The sequence below is a fragment of the Ovis canadensis genome, chromosome 21 (assembly GCF_042477335.2).
Source record: "Ovis canadensis isolate MfBH-ARS-UI-01 breed Bighorn chromosome 21, ARS-UI_OviCan_v2, whole genome shotgun sequence".
Classification (NCBI taxonomy): domain Eukaryota; kingdom Metazoa; phylum Chordata; class Mammalia; order Artiodactyla; family Bovidae; genus Ovis; species Ovis canadensis.
Genome location: NC_091265.1, coordinates 54,718,429 through 54,732,806, shown reverse-complemented (window position 1 = coordinate 54,732,806; position 14,378 = coordinate 54,718,429). Strand labels below are relative to the sequence as shown.

The following is a 14,378-nucleotide window of genomic DNA, read 5'->3' as shown; positions in this document are numbered from 1 at the left end:
TCAGTCTTTCCCTTGTTGCTATGTTCTCACATGTGGTGGTTGAAGGGAAGGAAGAAGAGGGAGAATAAGAGAGAAAAAGAGGGAGAGGCTAGTCCAATCATGAGGGACCACCATCAAAACCCCATGTCAACCTGGGTACCTCCCAAAGGCCTTACTTCCTAATACCATCACATTGGGTGTCAAGGGTGGACACAATTCAATCCATAGCAGCTATGCATAGCATAGCAGCTATCTGTTTTCAAATCAAGACGGGCCATCATTTCATTCTCTCTTTTAACTCTTATTCATTTTTCTTGAAGGAATTTAGGGACAAGATGAACATTTCACCAAATATATAATGAGTATTTGTGGTAGAATGAGAGAATATGAAAAAAAATGCTCTTTTGTTCCCAAGATTATGATCATTTTATATCTAGTCCATGTGCAAATTTCCCTGATTCTCTAAATGCAGATGTCTTTTCACAGTTTATTGAAAGAATGTAGTCATATGTTGCACTTGGTTCATATCATGGCTCAGATCATGAACTACTTATTACCAAATAAAGACAGGAATTAAAGACAGTGGAGAAAAGCATTAGACCATTCAGGTATGATTTAACAAATCCCTTAGGACTATGCCGCAGAAGTGAGAAATAGATTTAAGGGACTAGATCTAATAGACAGAGTGCCTAAATAACTATGGACAGAGGGTTCATGATATTGTACAGGAGACAGGAATCAAGACCATCCCCAAGAAAAAGTAGTGCAAAAAAGCAAAATGGCTGTCTGAGGAGGCCTTACAGATAGCTGTGAAAAGAAGTTAACAAAAAGCAAAGGAGAAAAGCAAAGATATATTCATTTGAATGCGGAGTTCCAAAGAATAGCAAGGAGAGAGAAGAAAGCCTTCCTCAGAGATCAATGCAAAGAAATAGAGGAAAACAATAGAATGGGAAAGACTAGAGATCTCTTCAAGAAAATTAGAGACACCAAGGGAATATTTCATGCAAAGATGAGCTCAATAAAGGACAGAAATGGTATGGACCTATCAGAAGCAAAATATATTAAGAAGAGGTAGCAAGAATACACATAGGAACTGTACAAAGAAGATCTTCACGACCCAGATAATCAGGATGGTGTGATCACTCACCTAGAGCCAGACATCCTGGAATGTGAAGTCAATAGGGCCTTAGGAAGCCTAACTGTGAACAGAGCTAGTGGAGGTGATGGAATTCTATTTGAGCTATTCAAATATTGAAAGATGATGCTGTGAAAGTGCTGTACTCAATACACCAGAAAATTTGGAAAACACAGCAATGGCCACAGGATTGGAAAAGGTCAGTTTTCATTGCAATCCCAAAGACAGGCAGTGCCAAATAATGTTCAAACTATAGAACAATTGAACACATCTCACTTGTTAGTAAAGTAATGCTTAAAATTATCCAAGCCAGGCTTCAGGAATACGTGAACCACGAACATCCAGATGATCAAGCTGGTTTTAGAAAAGGCAGAGGATACACAAATTGTGTTGCCCACATCTGATGGATTATCAAAAAAGCAAGCAATTCCAGAAAAAAAAAAACCCTACTTCTGCTTTACTGACTATGCTAAGCCTTGACTGTGTGGATCACACTAAAATGTGGAAAATTCTAAAAGAGATGGGAATACCAGACCACCTGACCTGCCTCTTGAAAAACCTGTATGCAGCAACAGTTAGAACTGGACATGGAGAAACAGACTGGTTCCAAATAGGAAAGGAGTACGTCAAGGCTGTATATTTTCACCCTGCTTATTCAACTCATATGCAGAGTACATCATGAAAAGGCTGGGCTGAAAGAAGCACAGGCTGGAATCAAGATTGCGTGGAGAAATATCAATATCCTCAGGTATGCAAATGACATCATCCTATTGCAGAAAGTAAAACAGAATAAAGAGCCTCCTTTTGAAGCTGAAAGAGGAGAGTGAAAAAGTTGGCTTAAAGTTCAACATTTAGAAAACTAAGATCATGGCATCCTGTCCCATCACATCATGGCCAATAGATGGCAAAACAGTGGAGACAGTGGTTGACTTCATTTTTCTGGGCTCCAAAATCACAGCAGATGGTGATTGCAGCCATGAAATTAAAAGATGCTTATGCATTGGAAGGAAAGTTAAGACTAACCTAGACAGCATATTGCAAAGCAGACATTGCTATGTCAACAAATGTCCATGTAGTCAAGGCTATGGTTTTTCCAGTGGTCACATATGCACATGAGAGTTGGGCTATAAAGAAATCTGAGTCCCAAAGAATTGATGCTTTTGAAAACTGGTGTTGGAGAAGACTCTTGAGTGTCCCTCGGATTGCAAGGAGATGCAACCAGTCCATCCTAAAGGAAATCAGTCCTGAATGTTCACTGGAAGGACCAATGCTGAAGCTGAAACTCCAATTCTTTGGCCACCTGATGCAAAGAGCTGACTCATTTGAAAAGACCCTGATTTGGGGAAAGATTGAGGGCAGGAGGAGAAGGGGATGACAGAGGATGAGATGGTTGGATGGCATCACCAACTCAATGAACATGAATATATGTGGACTCTGGGAGATGGTGATGGACAAGGAGGCCTTGCATGCTGCCATTCATGGGCTTACAAAGAGTTTAACATGACTTAGCAATTGTACTGAACTGAAGTTGTTGAACATAGTGTCAGATTTCTTTTCTCTTTTTCTTTTCATTTTCTTTGGATTTGTTTTTGATTGGCAGGATTTTTGTTTTTCTTTAGAAGATATTCCACTCTGAATGTAAAGGCATAAGTCTGAATTTTAAAGCCACTTAAGTGATATGTTGTTATAGGTAGCTAGTCAACAACTTGATGCAATTAGATTCATTAGTTTTTGTTCTCAATTTGTTCAGTTCAGTTCAATCCTTCTGTTGTGTCTGTCTCTTTGAAGTGCCATAGACTGCAGCATAGCAGGCTTCCCTATCCATCACTAACTCTTGGAGCTTGCTCAAGTTCATCTCCATCGACTTGGTGATGCTATCCAAACATCTCATCCTCTGTCTTTCACTTCTCATCTTGCCTTCAACTTTCCTAATATCAGGGTCTTTTCCAATGAGTCAGCATGTTTAGTATGCATTCAGTCTCTTTTAAAATCAACCAGCCTGAATTCAATTCCTCTCTGTCACCACTGCACTCTAAACTCTAGGCCAGAAACAAAACCCTGCAGTGACTGAAGGCTGATTCCAGCACATCGCTGTGGAGATTTTGTTCCCACTTATTTTTGGGGAAAAATTTTAGTTACTAACATAAAAATCAGTAGATTGTACATAAATATCCAAACCTCTGATTCTATTCAAAACGTGGCCAACTGTCCTGCCTTCCAGCATGGGTGAAGTTGAGGAAAGTCTGCTCCTAGTGGTAAGGCCTATACTGCCCAGATTCCTACATGGCCACCTAGTCCTAGTATCATGTCTCCTGCCTCTTGGGGCCATGAGTTTGTGAGAACTAGACATCTAGCTCTCTTAAGATAATGACTACTTTTGTCTTGATCAACTTTGACTTTGAAGCCTTTAACCCAGAGTTCTTTCTTGTACATTTGTTGGATGATATAAAATATCTTGTGGATGCATATGACACTTCTTCCAATACTGAAAGCATGTAACTGAAGTACTGCTCTGCCCTAAATCTATGATATAGACTGGTATCATAGGTGCCCCTGATGTCTGCCATTAGACCCACTACTTAAAGCCAGTTTTATGTCCCTGGGCTGTCCCTGAAGTTTTCACTTTGCCATTTGACAACTTATCCTCCTAGCAATCACTTCTCCAATGAAGACAGCAATGCATATGCCATAAAGTGGCTAGGAAGATGACATGAAACCACGAGTGTCGAGCATGGCCCCTAGTATCCATTTTCATGATGTATTTAGCAGTTTTTTCTCCAAGCAGGCAAGGTTCTCCGTCTTCTTAGATGTCCATGCAGATCAGTTTGATTTTCCAGCCAAGCTTCAAGGAAGAGATTACAGTTCAATTATCTGTATTCTAAAAAGCTTCAAAGTCCCCTTGCCAAGGACACTGATGAAGGTAAAGATTTTATCAAGAGTTTTGTGTGTGTGTGTCCTTTTTTTTTTTTTCCAGATCTTCTAGTGGCCTAAAGGGGAAAACTAGGGTAGGTCAGAGCATATATAACTAGGGGCTCCCAGTCAGCACTACATATGAAGAACCTAAACTTCCTTGAATACTTGGAGCCAGGAAAGAAGCATGAAGTGGCTTGTGCTCCTCGGGCTGGTGGCTTTCTCAGTGTGCATAGTCAAGTAAGTATGGTGACTGTATGTCACATCATATTCCTTTCTCGGATTTCTTTTTCATCTGATTATTCTTCCACCCATCAGATTTAGAAGGGAATGGAATATTTCCCTAAAAGTCTTAAAGTTCAACTCTGACTTATTGATAAGTAACTTGCTATAGAACTGTGGATTCCAAGGTCTTGGTGTAGATTAGAGTTGCACAACATTTGGGGTCCAGTCATGTCATGACCTGTTGAAAATGCAACTCCTTGCAACTGTTCAGTGCACAGTCTATGCAGATGTTGATCTGGTCCTGTGGAATAGCACTTTTCTAAATTTTGTTTAACATGTCCTCTTTTTTCCCTGTCAATTTCAGTGTGTATATGCCTATGTCCGCATCTCTGTATCACTGTCATTTACCTCTCCATCACTTTGGAAGTCACTGGGAGTCTATTTCTCTTTGTGTTGTTTTCTTTTAATTTTTCATTTGACTCTTACTTCCTTCTCAAGCCTCCGAATTTCCCTTCCTTGTTCCCTATATCTTGGATTCTTTTAAATCTCTCTTCTCTTTCAACTTGGAGAAAGATACACTGTCTTATATGCGACAAGCAGTGTGACCACAGCCAACTCAGAATCCTCTTGCATTTCAAATTACTCCGTTGTGAAAGACAATAAGAGTCCCCTTCTACCTCTTCTTTGAGGTTCTTTGAGAAGGAATGATTGGGATGGCAACAGCAATGCTAATGGCTGTCATGGTTGAGACTTCCTATTTATCAGGTACCTTATATCCATCATTTCACTTATCCCCAAGATATTCTATTTGGTGGGTTTGTATTGTTACATTCTACCATTTTGCCAAAGGGGACACTGAGACACCACATGGTCATATGTCTTACCCAAGATGGCAGAAAAGAACCTGTATTCAAATCTATGTCTTTGCCATGGTATATGCATAAAATTTTGATAATAATGTGCTTTACAAAAATGATTAGAAAACACACAGGGCCATTACAGTGATAGTTATACATTAACACTGACAGTTAATTGTAGCATCTTCTTTGTTTTCTTTGTCAAATGCTTGGTGAAAGAATACCCCTAAGGAGAGTGAAGACCATGAGAAAAACCCTCAGTGGAAAAAACATGCTGAACGATGTCTTGAAGGAACATCCTTACAGACTGCCCCAGATTTCTTTTCGTGGTTCAAATCTAACTATTCACCCATTGAGAAACATGAGAGATGTGAGCATTTTGGGAGGATGTTGCTCCACAGTGCCTGCTGGTGCTCTAGCTTAGCATGGGGCTCATCTGGAGTTGCTAGGAGGGATGTTGGGTTTGGGGTTCCTGCAGAAGGCCGAGACAATGGAAAACAGGGACCCCAGCCAGAGGAGAAGACACTTTCATTCTCAACTGTTGGTCTTTGTGACTGGGCCTGTCAATTACCAGGTGGCAGGTAAACATCCATTTCTGTGTCAAATGTGTCATTAGTTTGAGGAGGGTTGTTCCTTCTGAATGATGTGAGCCACTCAGTTACAGATGAAGAGTGAACCATCACTGATCAAAAGGTAGAACCAACTGCAAAGCAATTGTGAATCCCCAGGTAGAGGAATTCAGTTTCCACAGATGCAAGAGCAACAGCAGGAAAAAGTTACTGAACCTGTATTCCGTGTATGACCATAAGAATCTAACATAGTGCTTACTGCTTTTAGATTAGAAAAGGGCTTATTTTGTCTTCAGGAATGCCCCTGAGAGCCTGAGAGATAGGCTAAGAATAAATACATGTCAATTGAAAGGGTCACCAGTGTGGTGTTGATTGGATGTGGTCTGAGTTTAGAGGAAGTGGCTGGAGTTGATCAAGAAGGACCTCCTGGAGAAGGGATTGTGATGCTTGGTTTGAAGAGACTACAGAGCTCCTCAAATGAAGGCACCAGGACTTCCCTGGGTGTCCAGCAGTCCTGGAGGCCCAGTGGTTATGCCTCTGGGCTTCTGATGAAGGAGGTACAACTTCAACGCCTGGTCATAGAGTTCATATCTTACATACAATATAGCACAGGAAAAAATATATCAAATGCAGATACCTCTGTGTCCAAAGTCTGTGAGCTGCACGGTGGTTAGAAAGTGATCTCAAGATATGTGATACCCAGAGGGAGGCCATCAGTGTGGGAATAGAGGGTAGCCAGTTCTGCACTAACCCACTCCCTCCTTCTCCCTGTAGTTGGTCTACATGGGTAACATCACCATTGAAACACCCCTTCAGGAGTTCCAGGTTGTCTTTGACACAGCCTCATCTGACTTGTGGGTGCCCTCCATCTATTGCAACAGCTCAACCTGTTGTGAGTACAGACACCTCCTACCCGGACCATCTTTCACTTACCCTGCCTCCCTGTTTTCACCCTTGGAACCTGATGACACTCATCTCTTGTGTCTGCAGCTACACGTGTTAGGTTCAGACATCGCCAGTCTTCCACCTTCCGGCTTGCCAATAAGACGTTCGAGATCATGCATGAATCTGGGAAAATGAGAGGAGTTGTTCATGACACAGTTCAGGTAACAGTGTGACAAATGCTGAGTCAGGACTGTATATGAGGCGACCACTGCTTACAAAACAGATGCAGGACCATCTGGCAAGACCCTTCCTAGCCTAACTCCCATAAAATTTGGCCATCTTATCCACAGGATCATGTCTCTGGTGAGGCAATGCCCGAGCAAACAAATTAGCTAACCCAGAGAGTGGCTTGAGGTGTAGACTTGCAGCTTTTGTGCCCATAAGCAGTTCAAGGTTCATTTGGCTTGGAGTGAGAAGGGATAAAAGCACCTACTTTTATATTAACAGACTGTTCCAGCAACTTTCAGGTGATAACTGGTTTAATTCTGCAACAACCTCACAAAGCAGTTACTCTGATTAGGTCATGAGACTTTATGAGGTAGGTCCAGACAGCAAGGGCATTGCTGAGAGCACACAGTTAATAAAAGGGGGAGTTAGGCTGGCTTTTCAGGCCTGAAGTTGCTGTGGGGTGTTTAGGGACAGGATAAAATGGATCTGGGGACCCTGGAGGCAGTCAAGGGCTTTATGTATCAGGAGTGGGAAACTGGAGGCCTGAGAAATCAAGGGGCCTGATAAATGAGTTCTCACTCTAGAGACCATTGAGAGTCTAATAAATCTATGGCTTGCTTTACCCAAAATACTTGAGTAGTTCCCCTCTCTCTCTTTCTCTTTCATACACACTCACAGAAATATACACATATCCCCAAAAGTGAATTCCCCAGGCAGTAATTTCATAGAATCCTGCAAGCAAGATTGTGTTTTTGGATTCTGTCTTCCAGGACAGATGGAGAATCCACAGTACCTTACCGAGAATTCAGCCCATTCTTGTCATTAGGTCACAGTAATGGCAAAGAGAAGGCTATCTTGCTCTCAATTGTTTTGTCCATAAGGTGGCACCAATGGGACCTGTCCTGACTCATGGTTGCCCCACCTGTGCAGAAGCCACGAGACCAATTTAACTCACTCAGGTAGTGTTTTCCAGAGGGGCAGATGTTTTAGAATTTGCAGCCTCTCTCAAATGGAACCCAAATTCCCCTTCTAGGTTTCTCTACCCATTTGTGGGCAACCAAAGACAGAGCCCAGCCTCAATTCTTCTTTGAGGATCTAATGACAATGCACCTCAGCCCAGTCCTAGCCCCACTTCACGTATCTGTAAGTGGGAACACTCTTCTCTCCCACAGACTGGGGACCTTGTAAGCACTTACCAGCCGTTTGGTCTAAGCATGGTGGAATCCGTGTTTGAGAGTAGAAGATTTGATGGTGTCTTGGGCTTGAACTACCCCAACCTATCCTTCTCCAGAGCCATCCCCATCTTTGACAAACTGAAAAATCAAGGTGCCATTTCTGAGCCTGTTTTTGCCTTCTACTTGAGCAAGTAAGTCTGAGATGGACAACTCCTTTCTCCAAATTAGCTGTAAAATGCTTTCAGTTGCACGAAAATTATAGAACACTTGATAAAGAAGTATCCTGAGAGAAAAATAACCAAGGATAACTATGGCCCCAAGGCCCTACCTGGTTTCAACACTTGCTTTTATAGATAAAATTTTATTTGAACACAACCTACCCCTGGGCTCAAGACCAGTAACTTGGTCTAGGGGGGTGAGATAGGAAGGAGGCAAAAGGAAGGCAACAGGAAACAATTTGGAGGAAAAAGCATTATGATTTGATTATGAATTTGTTAAGGAAGGAAGGAGAAGGATGGTGGATATCTTTTCTTCCTCATTGGGACTTCACTGGGAACTCTGGATCAGCTCCACAATTTGTGGAACCAATGAGAAATGAAAGTGTGGGACACAAAAGTATGGAACCCTTTGTTCAAGGAATATTAGGCATTTCAAGACAGGGAGAGCAGAGATGAGGTCCCTTCTGAGTGTGGGGCCCTTTGGACAGCGGAGGTCACAGACCAGTGGAGCCAACTCTGGGTGACCTGAACCCACACCCTTAGAACTCCCAGGCCATGATTTTCCTGAGAAATGACAAGGTGGACAAGAGGAAAGGCAAAACACTTCAGCACCCTGTCCTATGAGGGTGTCTGAGCACTCAGGTTGCTGGAGGTCCAGGGCATCTTCAGAGGACATAGTGGGTGGAGCTCAGACAAGTGATTCAGCTTCTAACATCCTCTGTGCCACTCATGAGACAGTAACATACCTCAGTCTGGATTTCTATCTCTCCTACACGCTATTTCTGCATGTGTACATAGGGACCTTATTAGGGCCTTGATGGTTGGACAAGCACAGCTCTCAGACAGTGCTGTTGTTACTGTCCTCCAATGACACCCCCCTCACTTCTCTCTACAGAGACGAGCAGGAGGGCAGTGTGGTGATTTTTGGTGGGTGGACCACTGTTACTACAAGGGAGAGCTCAACTGGGTACCATTGATTCAAGTGGGCGACTGGAGTGTACACGTAGACTGGTAAAACTCTCCCTCTGAGGGTCAGCCCAAGTGATGCTCCCGCTAATGTACATGGACACAGGCAGACACACACAAATGCATTCTCAGACACACAGTCTCACAGATATATACACCACCCACAACGACACAGACAGACACACAGACACTTGGAAACATGCAAGCAGATACATATAAACCTACATAGAGACACATAAAAACATGCATAGCTAGTCAGAGGAACACAAGCACACACAGAGACACATACAAACACACATACAAAGAAACACACAAGCACATAGATACACAAACAACCCATGGGTTCATAATCCCCTGGCCTTCTGAGCAAGGCTCTGACCCGGGTCCTAAAAGGTCCAGAGAGGTCTGTGGAGCTGGGAGAGGGCTGCACCCACTGCCCTTTGAGGTGGGTAGCATGTTTAGAGGACTCTACAGTATGGTGAACAGAGGATCAGGGAGAATTTCACCAGCCTGAACAGAGTTATGATAAGATGACCAACTGTCCAGGGCTACCTAAGACATAGGAAGTTCTCAGTACAGATAAATGTCATTTTAAAAACAGGGACAGTCCTGAGAAAATGGGGAAAACTGGTTTGCTTAGGGAGCAGCTACCCAGCAGTGGAAAGGGGTTGGCTGTAGTCTTAAGATGTGAAAGCAACTAATACAAAAGGCACCCCATGTTCATGGGCACACAGTGAGGCAGGAGCAAAAGAGAGAATTAGGTAGGAGGGATCCAGGAGTGACCTGAGGACAAGAGGCATAACTGACAGGATTCTGTGTGATACCCTCAGACAAAAGCTGACCTCTACTTTGGAGTTTGTTTGGGCTAGTCATGTATTTCCTGGCCAGGGTCTCAGGGTCTGAGCTGATTGTAGGAGCAATGCTGGGAGATACCCTCCCAGAGGAGCCCCTCTCTGTCCCTACTATGAGAATCTGCTTTCCCTGTGAATCTCCATCTTCACATTGTGTGTGACCCGTTATTTGTTCCCCACCAGCCACAGCTCTCTGGAGATTTCTTATTGTTTTCTCAGTCTTCATTCAATCATTTAACAAAAAAGTATTGGGCATCCACTATGTGCCAGGCACCTTAGGGAGGCAAGGAGAATAAAACTTGCCCTCACATTTACGAAGGCAGATGTAAATGAAGTGACTCACCCACATAGTGAATTGTGACTTTGGTACATTCTAGACATGAGGAGGAGAAGGCAATGGCAACCCACTAAAGTACTTTGCCTGGAAAATCCCAGGGATGGCAGAGCCTGGTGGGCTGCTCTCTATGAGGTCGCACAGAGTCGGACATGACTGAAGTGAATTAGCAGCAGCACCAGCAGCAACAGTCATGAGGAAGGGTCTACAGAGATTGACCAAGACAGGAGACTGATAAACACAAGGGAAAAGACTCCCGAAAACAATGCAATTAAGCTGGAATCTGGAAGATGAGAAGAAATTTGCTAGTCAAAGGGAAGTGGAGTCTTCTAGGAAAGAAGAGTAGCTTGTGTCAAGGTACAAAAGATCTTGGTGTATTCAAGTACTACATTTGAGGATATCAGGAAAGGTGCTGTGTCGAGAGCACAGGAAAAGAGAACAAGAGACGAAGGGTTGTTTAGGAGACAGTCAGGAAGGGGACAACTCTGGGGAGACTCAGAATGACCTTGATGCCCACTTTCTTCCATTGTCTCTCAGCATCACCATGAAAAGAGAGGTTATTGCTTGTTCTGACGGCTGCATGACCCTTGTGGACACAGGGTCATCACATATCCAAGGCCCAGGAAGACTGATCAATAACATACAGAAACTCATCGGCACCACGCCACAGGGTTCCAAGGTGAAGGGTCATGCCCCAGGGTCATTCCCTGTTTCCACACACAACAAGGATCTCCATAGCCAACCTCTCACCCTCTCTCTCTCTCTACAGCACTACTTTTCATGTTCTGCGGTCAATACTCTGCCCTCTATTGTCTTCACCATCAACGGCATCAACTACCCAGTGCCAGGTCGAGCCTACATCCTCAAGGTGAGGGGACAACACTGAGCGTTGATTCTCAGACTGGAGCTTGCAGGAACCCTTGGGCTACTGCTGGGAGGAAGGTGCCCTCTGGAGGCCATGTCACACCATTGCAGATGCTGCTAAGCCCTCTGGCTGGGCCAGTGCCTCCCACAGTACCAATCACTTGAGAGTAAAGGGCTGTGTGGAACACTGATTTTCCTGAAATAAATGTGGGGATACCACACCATATGGCATGGTGGGAGTCAGGGAGAGAGGAACACTAAGGTCCTCAGTCCTCAAAGAGCTTCAATTCAATCTGAACCCGAAGGTGCATGAACATGAAATTTAGCTCTAGCAGTCCCTGAAATAGGCCATGTTACAAGGAGAATGGCGGAGGACAGTCCAAGTGTGAAGTCCCAACATAAGTTAGCAGTCTGCCTTACCTTCTCAAGATTTTTCTGGTTTGAATGATAGATTACATGGTCAGCCTAGTCCTCGCCTGCATCTTCCCCTTGCTCTGAACAGGTGCTTCATTTGTCAGTTGGGGTATCCGTCGATGACGCCTCAGTGGGGAGGTTGGATACTAAGGTGAATAAAGGGTACCCAGTGACTACTCATCCCTGGCACAGGGTGGAGGCTTCATGTCAGCTTCCTGAGAGAGTTCAGAGAAGGCTGATGGAATCAAAGAAGGCTTTGAAGAAGAGAGGGAATTTCAGAAATTCTAAAATGACAAACTCTTTGAGTCATTTTGAGGTTTGCTTGGTTCTAGGCAAAAAATCATTGGATTCTATGCAAATGACATCTCAAGGTACTCTGCACTAAGGCACTGGGGACTTACTAGGGGTAATGAGGTCTCCAGACTGACCAGTGGGGAAGGGGAACCAGAGTACATTACCCACCCAAGCCTGGAGTGGCCAAAGACGGTGAGTGTGGGCTGAAGGAGGTTTCTCAGAGTTCCTGAGTTAAGTGTTCAAGAACGTGTTGTGGACACTGCTCTATTTAAGATGGATAACCAACATCGAGTTACTTTGTAGCACAGGTAACTCCACTCAGTTATATGACAGCCTGGATAGGAGAGGTGTCTTTGGGACAAGGATACTCAGATAAGATACATACGGTTGAGTCCCTTTACTGGTCACCTGAAACTCAGAATATTGTTAATCAGCTATACTCCAATACAAATTAAAGTTTGTTTGTTTGTTTGTTTAATAAATATAGATTGTGGGGATGTAGGAGGAGAACCAGCTGTCTCTGCAGAGAAAACAAGGAGCAGGAGTCAGAAGGAAAGAACTAGGGAATGAGGAGAGCTATGGACACACTTGTTCTTTTCAAAAAACATATTGAAGTGTGTCTAATCTTCAGTGTTGCATTAAGATCTGCTGCACAACAATGTAACTGAGTTATACACATAAAAATATATTTTTCTTATTCATTTTCATGTGGTATATCACTGAATATTGAATATAGTTCCTGACGCTCTACAATAGGACTTTGTTGTTTTTCATTCCTGTTTCCCCAACTCCCAGTCCTCCATTCACCACACTCTTCCTCATGACAACCTGATGTCTTGGCCCTCTTTGGTTTTGGATGAACTCTCATATCCCCTGCTGCTGAGAAAACCCCTTGATACTCACCCAAAGAGGGAAATAAAACAAAGAATTTTGCTGGGTCTGGATATTGGGGGGAGTCACCGGTAAGGGCTCATGCTGACTGGTGTGTGTCTCTGACTTCCCAAGGATTCTAGAGGCTACTGCTATACCACCTTTAAAGAGAAAATTGTGAGGAGATCTACAGAGACCTGGGTCCTGGGTGAAGCCTTCCTGAGGCTGTATTTCTCTGTCTTTGATGGAGGAAATGACAGGATTGGCCTGGCACCAGCAGTGTAAATGCTTGGAGAGGTTCAGGAATCAGTAAGGGCATTACTAACACAAACTCACTCACACTTTGAGCACTCCTGCCCAGGATGCTGGTGAACTGTATTTGGTATTTTGTACATGCTATTCTCAGTAAAGAATAAAGGGTTTCAGTCTTAATGGTGCTGAAACAAATGTTGCCTCTGTTTGTGTCTGTGAGTAAAGGATCTAGAACCAAGTCTGAATCAAAATTGAGAGGATCCCTATTCCAACTAGCTTCAAGGAAAAGGGAGACTCGTTGAAATGATTCTGGGAATCTAGGATACAAGAATCAGAGTAAATATTAAGATCTCAGTGACTGGACTCAAGAAATCAGAAGTCATGAATACTCTATCACCCTCGCTATTTCCCTTCAGTCTACTTTGATGGTCTTAGCCTGGCAACTTATTTCCTTAAGGCTTCTATATGTAGTGAGGGTGTTCAAGATACCTACCATAGGGTTTTAAATCCTGAAGGCATCACCTAGTAAGGAAAAAAGATTGCAGACATCAGAGTTAAAGGGTGTTCTTTGAATCACCAACCTCAGTCCAAATGTACAGCCCTAGATCAGCCATCCTGGCAGGGATATAGGGTCTTATGACTGGCTTCACATGGTCTTTGCCCCTGACTCAGCAGCACACATGATTGTTAATTTCCTTCAGAACTACATGACTGAAGCTGGGGAGAGGCAGCCCCAAGGATAGCGACTGGCAAATGGTCTAGGACATGAAAGAATTTGTGATGACCCACAAACCCAACCACCTCCTCATTCAGAGGAATTATAAGGGGTAATGAAATAGACTCTCTTCATCCCATCTCAGACGAACTTATCACTGGCTTCTCCTCCAGGGGATGTTGGGTGGGGTACTTCATGCAGGACTGGTTCCCTCTTGTTCCCAAATCCTAGTCACCAGCTCTCTGCCACATATACCTGCTCTGTCCTTTCCAGTCCTACTTGGTAAGTGGTGGCCCCAGTGGATCCCTGAGCCATCCCCTTCCTCCAGGGCCCAGAATGCCCCTTCCTTGGCTTCCAGTGTTGTTGGGGAGAATGCAACGCATGTATCTTGGAACCCAGGTTACACAGAGCCTTCAGCCTTTCTGAGCTTCCTCCAGGGGTGGAGCTACAGACTATTTGCTTGGAGCTGACATGGTGAGGCAATTTTGCAGTGGAAGCATCCATTCTTTCCACCTGGAGTTCCTCAGTAGATGCCTCAACTGAGTCAGCAGGGGTCACCGGTTGATTTCCTTTCAGATTGACTGGTTTGATCTTCTTGTTGTATATGGAACTCTCAAGAATCTTCTCAAGCACCACA

The 14,378-nt window shown here is 43.8% G+C and overlaps 1 pseudogene; it reads left to right on the top strand.

Moving 5' to 3' along the window:
- Positions 1–4,211: 4,211 nt before the first annotated feature.
- Positions 4,212–13,059, top strand: LOC138426458 (pregnancy-associated glycoprotein 4-like; annotated as a pseudogene).
- Positions 13,060–14,378: the final 1,319 nt, after the last annotated feature.